This window comes from Prinia subflava, chromosome 1 (genome assembly GCF_021018805.1).
Source record: "Prinia subflava isolate CZ2003 ecotype Zambia chromosome 1, Cam_Psub_1.2, whole genome shotgun sequence".
Classification (NCBI taxonomy): domain Eukaryota; kingdom Metazoa; phylum Chordata; class Aves; order Passeriformes; family Cisticolidae; genus Prinia; species Prinia subflava.
In genome coordinates this window covers 112,979,072-112,985,463 of record NC_086247.1, presented here as the reverse complement: position 1 = coordinate 112,985,463, position 6,392 = coordinate 112,979,072, and the positions used below count along the sequence as shown (strand labels likewise).

General features: G+C 39.7%; 1 long non-coding RNA gene across 1 annotated transcript in view; it reads right to left on the bottom strand.

Annotated features, from left to right (window-relative positions):
• Positions 1–388: 388 nt before the first annotated feature.
• The window catches only part of LOC134556320 (uncharacterized), a 34,109-nt gene continuing 28,105 nt past the window's right edge, over positions 389–6,392 (bottom strand). Inside the window, exon 3 of the long non-coding RNA XR_010081648.1 lies at positions 389–586. This is a non-coding gene — a long non-coding RNA (uncharacterized LOC134556320). The remainder of the gene's footprint in view (positions 587–6,392) is intronic.

Here is a 6,392-nt window from a genome sequence, read left to right as displayed (position 1 = left end):
CAGCTCAGGTCAGCCTGGACAAGTGAGCTCCTCCCAGGAGACACGGGTTGTCACCTTTTCCTAAGTGCTCAGAGTGCATGGTGAGGCTGTTGGTGTTGCTGAGGTGTTAGTGAAATATCTAGAAGAGAATTCTGCCTTAATATAAGTTATCTCACAGTTACTGTGTCCACACAAACTTAAATTGTCTTCTCTGTCCTCCTGTACACCTCCTGTTGAGCAATGCAACCACCACCAGTGGTACCATGCCAAAATACCCACAGGGAAGTGTGTAGATGAAGCACAGTCAGCTCAGGCCGAACCCAGGCAAGACTGAAGTGTGTCTGGCTGAAAGGAAAAACACTTTGAAGAGCTGGCCAAAACACTGTCACCACCTTTCCTGAAAGATATATAGCCTTTATTCATCAAAGTTATGGCTGACTCCTCATTAGACATGATCAAATTTGCGGCAATTTCCAGAAATACGCTCTCTCGCTTTCAGCTCACTAGGAAACTCCATCATTTCCTTGTGGATGGACATGTCGTCCCAGTGATTCATGCAGTTGTCACCTCCATCCTGAACTCTTGTAACAGAAGTAGAATCCAAAACCTGTGAATAGATCCAGAAAGTAACTGCTGACTTTTTCCATAATGTACGGTGCTTTTAGCACCGAATGTCTGAACTCAAGTCCCTCAGCAGGCTTCCGCTTTCTCTCAGTACCTCCTTACAGCCTTGGCCATAATTTTCAAAGGAATTGAAGAAATGTCAGAGTAAACTGGGTACTTCTGATGTGCTTTAGATCACAGAGTTCAGGAAAAAACGTGGGAGGACTATTTGCAAAATCAATCTAGTTTTGCTTTGTGATGCCTGTACCTCTTGCCAAGGTGATGCTGCTGTGGAATGCTCTTCTGGATTCTGATAATCTTGATGAAAAGATTGGTGTTTTCCCTGTGTGATTGGGTGGGTGAGGAAAGGAGCTTATAACCACATATGACACAATTCAACAGCTGTTTTTATTCTATAATCTCCTCTTCTGTTTACCCCCTCAAAACAAAACAAAACCAAACCAACATCCCAAAAGCATCCCATAGCTTAGTAAATCTTGATCCCTCAGACCATATGCAGAGGCAACCAAGGACTTTACTATTGCTTTTGATGTTGTGAGGAAGAAATTCAGGTAGTGCCTTGTTCTGTTTAGGATTTAAGGCTTAGTAGCTTTTTTTTTTTTTTTAACCTTCAGGATCTTTCCAGCTTCAGTTACATTTATTTGAAGGGAGGTCTTTTCAAATACTCTGGGGTTTAAAAAAATTTGAATTCTAGAATTCCATGAGCAAGACCTTCTGAGTGCAAAAGTCAGTCTGTGCAATTCATTCGCATGGAACAGAATTTGTTTCTGCTTAAATCCTGACAAGTTCTCTGCTGCTTCATACTCAATTTGAGGTTGTTAAGACAGTGTATTTCTTATGTAACAACAAAAATGTTGGAATTAGTCAAGTAAATCAGTTTCATTCAGAATGAAAACACAGGAAGGTGGAAGGAGGTTGTATTTAGAAACTGCTTTTAAAACAGTGAAACAGTTTAATATTTATTTTGACAAGTGACTAAATACAAGGGTATACAGGTTAAACCACTGTAAAAAAGGTGGTTTTCATGATAGTAAAGAATGTGAATAGAAGTAAATTAAACTGAAAGGAATACTCCATCAAAATGCATGGGGTTTTTTTGGAAAAGTGGTATAGTAAAGGTTGACACAGACAGCTTAAGTGAAAGTGAGGATAACACAGACCATTACTGCATTGAGGCCAAAAGGCTTGAAAAAGTAAATTCCATAGGAAAAATGTTTTTGGTCTTGAAAATATAAATCACCCTTGAGTCAGTATACCTGTCACAAGGAGAACTCATGGGCAAACTGGCTTGCCTACAACCTTTTTCATTTTAGAATACCTTACAGAGCTAAGAGGTCAATGGCCATATGTTTTACCTAGTTGTACGGACCATACTCAGGCCTCAGAGATGTGCTTGATCCTAAGTTGTGAAGCACCAGCTGGGAAACGGGCTGCTGCTTTGAATTAAACAGAGCAGCAGACCCGACTGGAATTCATGACACAAAGCCGGATATAAATCTGTGGCTAACGTGTATTTTTAAGGAGAAGAAGATTAAAAGTTCATTTGAACAAATTTTGCACGGGTTGTTGTCTTGGTTTTTCATATGGCTAGAGAGCAGTTGTGTGTCTACAAAGTTCTTTCCTGATTTCCTTTTCCACCACCATTCTGGCTGCATTCATTGCTGTTTAAGAGACATACACTGGCCAAACAAATCCTTGCTGGGCTTTGGGACAACTTCACAGCCTAAACTGCACATCTGATGAATGCAACTAGTTCACAGAGGAGAAGAAAAAAGGCTGCAGAGAAAATACGTATTTATGCATGATTGTCGATATTTTGGGAACAGAGCCTGCCTCTTGGCTGTGTGCATTCAGCAAGTTGGGCTAGATGATCTTTGGAGGCCCCTTCCATCCTAGGATGTTCTGTGATTCTATAATGAAATGAATGATTTACTCTATCTGCTGTATATAATAACTGCAGGAAAAGGGAGGAATAATCATTTGAAACTGCCATTCTCACAGCAATACTGGGTAGGCAGGCAGAAACATCCAACACAGATGTTACTGGTGGAAGCCACTCATGGGAAGAGCCATTTTCCCATTCACAGTGACTATTGCTAGGGAAAATGGGCACCCCAGAGTGTATAGACAAGGCATTTGATGTACAGTTAATAAAATTCACACAAATTATTCAGCATCAATTTCCACGTTCCTGTCAGACTGAAGGCAGGGATGTTTGCCCCAAGCAGACCCCATGAATCTGAAACCACAGCTCTTCATTTCTACCATGCATGGAGGAACTTCTACAAGAAATCCAAATTTATCCATGTAAAAAGATCTTGGTAGAAACGGCAAAGAAGCTCAGAGAGAAGGACAGATTAGTTCAAAACAAAAAAGCTTAAGGATCTCACTTTTCTAGTTGCCATGGATTAGAGAAGTGTTCTGTCCTGAGCCCGTAGCCAGTGAGAAGAAGCAGCTGGAGCTAAAAGCCCACATTTTTCCTATGATTTTCATACTTTTTTGGAGATACCTTTAATTTACATCAGAATATACTATCGGTTAACTTAGTCTGACCCATGTTTTCTTTAATTCTGACTTAGTCCAATAACTTTAGTTGCAAAACATTTTCTCAGCCTGAAGACATAAAGAAATGCAGACTCTACCACCATCTGGACCAGGCTTTTTTTTTTTTTTTTTTTTCCAATGATAAGTCATCTCTCCAATTTTCAAAAGAATGTGTGTCATTTCACAAGCATCCCTCTTAAGCTTCTGGTCATTTGTTACATATGATTTTTTTCCTGGTATTTTCTCTAGATGAGCATAATTAATGGAGACATCTCAGTCTTATTCTTCCCAGCTGAATTAATCTCTGGCAACATAAACCAGGAGTAAAGCTGTCTAACAGTGTCCATGGAGAAACAACATTGGTTTAATTCAAATAATTCATTTTAGCCTTGCATTTAACTTAACACACGACTCTCTACCACTACCACCTTTCTTTAGGGACCTAAGGCAATCACCATAATTATTGCAAGTGCTCTTAAGACCCAAAAAGGTAATAAAAAAATAGATTGGATATTTCCTTTAATAATAATTTTTCATTATTGAAGATTACATTTTTATTGTTATTGTTCAAATTGTTATTATTATTCATCAGAGTAGTCTAAAATTAAAATTGAGTGTTTTTCTAATTATTCCTTCATTTGATCATTTTAGTGGCAAACTGGGAAATAGGAATGGGAGTAAATCCAGCAAGACAAACACTTGTGAAAATTCTAAATATTTTTGAAACATTTTAACAGAACAGGCTCAGGGAATGAAATGCCATTCTCTTTCAAAGCTTAGAAAGCATGTATTTCTTTAGATTTTCTGAGAAGACTTCTCCAAATCTTAGTCCTTTCTAATGTCATGAATGAGAACTCCTGGGGAATATGGAACTTAGCTGGTTTACCCAGCAGATCCTCTTAGGAATATCATAAAGAATGTTCCTTGTGCAACTTCCTCACTTCAGGGAATGCTGCTATATTGGCTGCTTCCCTCTTTTCCTTCCTTTGTGGAGCAGTAACACAGTGGAGTCATTTCTCAGGGGTGTCACAAAAAATGAATACATGGATCTAGTGGCTACAGCTCACACTGAAGAAAAACAACATTCCTGATCAGCTGAGCAATATGAATTGTTTAAGCTTCCAGCATAAAAAGAGTTCTTATTACCCAGTAAGACTTGTAGTTTAGGAACAGTCACATTAGAAATTAGAAAAGCTCTCCGAGTAAATAGCAGTAAAATAATTATAGCCCCTGGGGAAGTGTTTACAATTTTGCTTTAATATTAAAAGCAGGACCTTGTTAGGTGAGCAAAAGAAACACTAATGCCTTCATCCTTTCCAGATGATTCACACTGAGTCCTGATTGTCCAATGTTGCTTGACATTAACAAAGGTAAATAAATCCACAGATCTCTCTGTCACTGATTTCATCTAATTGGTTCTGATTACAAATCAAGAACTTCTGAGAATATCACCGTTTGTTCAAGGAAAAGGTTGGACTCCTTTGAATTTGACTGCCTATATTTTATTTTTGGCCACAGCTAAGTGGTAGATCCAGTCACCTGTGCTAACTATTTTGCAAAAGTGTTTGAACTTGAACATTAACTCCATTACAAATATGAGTCAGCTTTAGACAAGGCCTTTGTGTTGTGCTCCACCTGAACAAGGGGAATGTGTGCTGCACTGTCCTCCTCCAAGGGAAGGCCAGGTGGCACTGTTGCAAAAATGCCTGTGTGTACACTGGTAGGCCTTGAGGAGCTGCTTCTTGTCACTTGTGATGCATTGTTTTATAAGTCTCCCCAGTAAAAATTGCTTTCTGTGAAACCATTGTAGGTAGGTTTGCTGTCACAGCAATCACACAAAATACTATACAATACCACGAGACTATGCTACGCATGAATTCTTACCCCACTGCTCTCCAGGAACTTCTTTCCACCCAGTTAGAAAGGGGTGGCACTTTTTCTCTCATTTCCCTTGGCAGTCTCTTCAACAACTATTTAAAATAATTCCATTGAGGAATGATTTTGCCCTAAATTACTTTACGGGAAATCTGAAATCTCTTTGCCTGTGCTCATATGGTAAGGGCAGTAACAGAGCTGAGATGGGACCGTAAACAACCACAGGAATTTATTCCTCTTTCCTTCCTTACACGGTCTAACCTACATGAATAGTAGCTTGACATGACAGGTGCTGCTGTAACTGTACATTTTCCCAGGGCTCTGTTCTGACCTTTAACATCTGATAGAGTCTTTTTGCTCTTGCTGGTTTTCCAAGCACTTAAAAAACAGCTGTCATTATCAGCTGAAATGAAATTCAGATACACGAAGATTTCCTTCATCCAGCACAATGAAGTTTCACACAGAGATTGCACTGAACCTGCTGGTGTGTTTGAGAGGCTGACAGGAGCCCAGGAGTAATGCAGTGCTAGGTTAGTAATGTAAGGTCACTGAGACTGCTTAGCTGTGACCACAGCCACCCCCTGCTACTGACAGGGTTTCTTTGTGCACTGCTGGAGAGGCAACTGTTTATACAAATAAACTTTATCACACTTTTACAAGGAAATTGCCAGTGTATCAGAAGATGAGAGTTTTCAACTCGAGCTCATTTCATTTCCAGCCAACTGCTGTTTCTGTGCTGCTCAGTGAGCACAACCCATTCAATTTTAATTTTGTTACAAACAAACAAACAAAGATAACTAATAACATACGCTTTAGAAAGACTCTTTTTCCTGGAGCGAAATGTTTGCCAAAACCCTTTGCAACAAAGAGCTAAGAGCAAAAGCTGTTCCAGAGACTCAAGTATGACCCTGGGGCATGCTGTGCTGTGCTGTGCTTACAGCGCTGTCCTTTCCTCTGGCCAATGGGTGTTCTGAGCCACCAGTGCACCATCATCTCCCACCTACCCAGCCCCAACCTGGGCTTTTATACAATGGCAGGAATGTAACAATCATTTCCTTGGAATGGCTTGGTAGTCCACTCTGTCCTGTTATCCTATCTCTGCACTAATCTCTTAGAGGAAACAACCCACCCCTGCAGCAGCAACGATTGGGAGGAATAAGACTAAACAAGGACTGTCTTTTGGACACGTTTCTTGAGATAATACTAAAAAGAGATGTTTATGCATGTAATATAATAAAATGAGGTCACAAAATGGAGAATTTTGCAGACCTAGGGTGGCTGATTTGCAACCAAATGTTAGGCCTGTAGGAAAAATTTCTGAATATTCTAGTTAGTATAAATCATACCTAGATGACCTAAGTGTCCTTTGT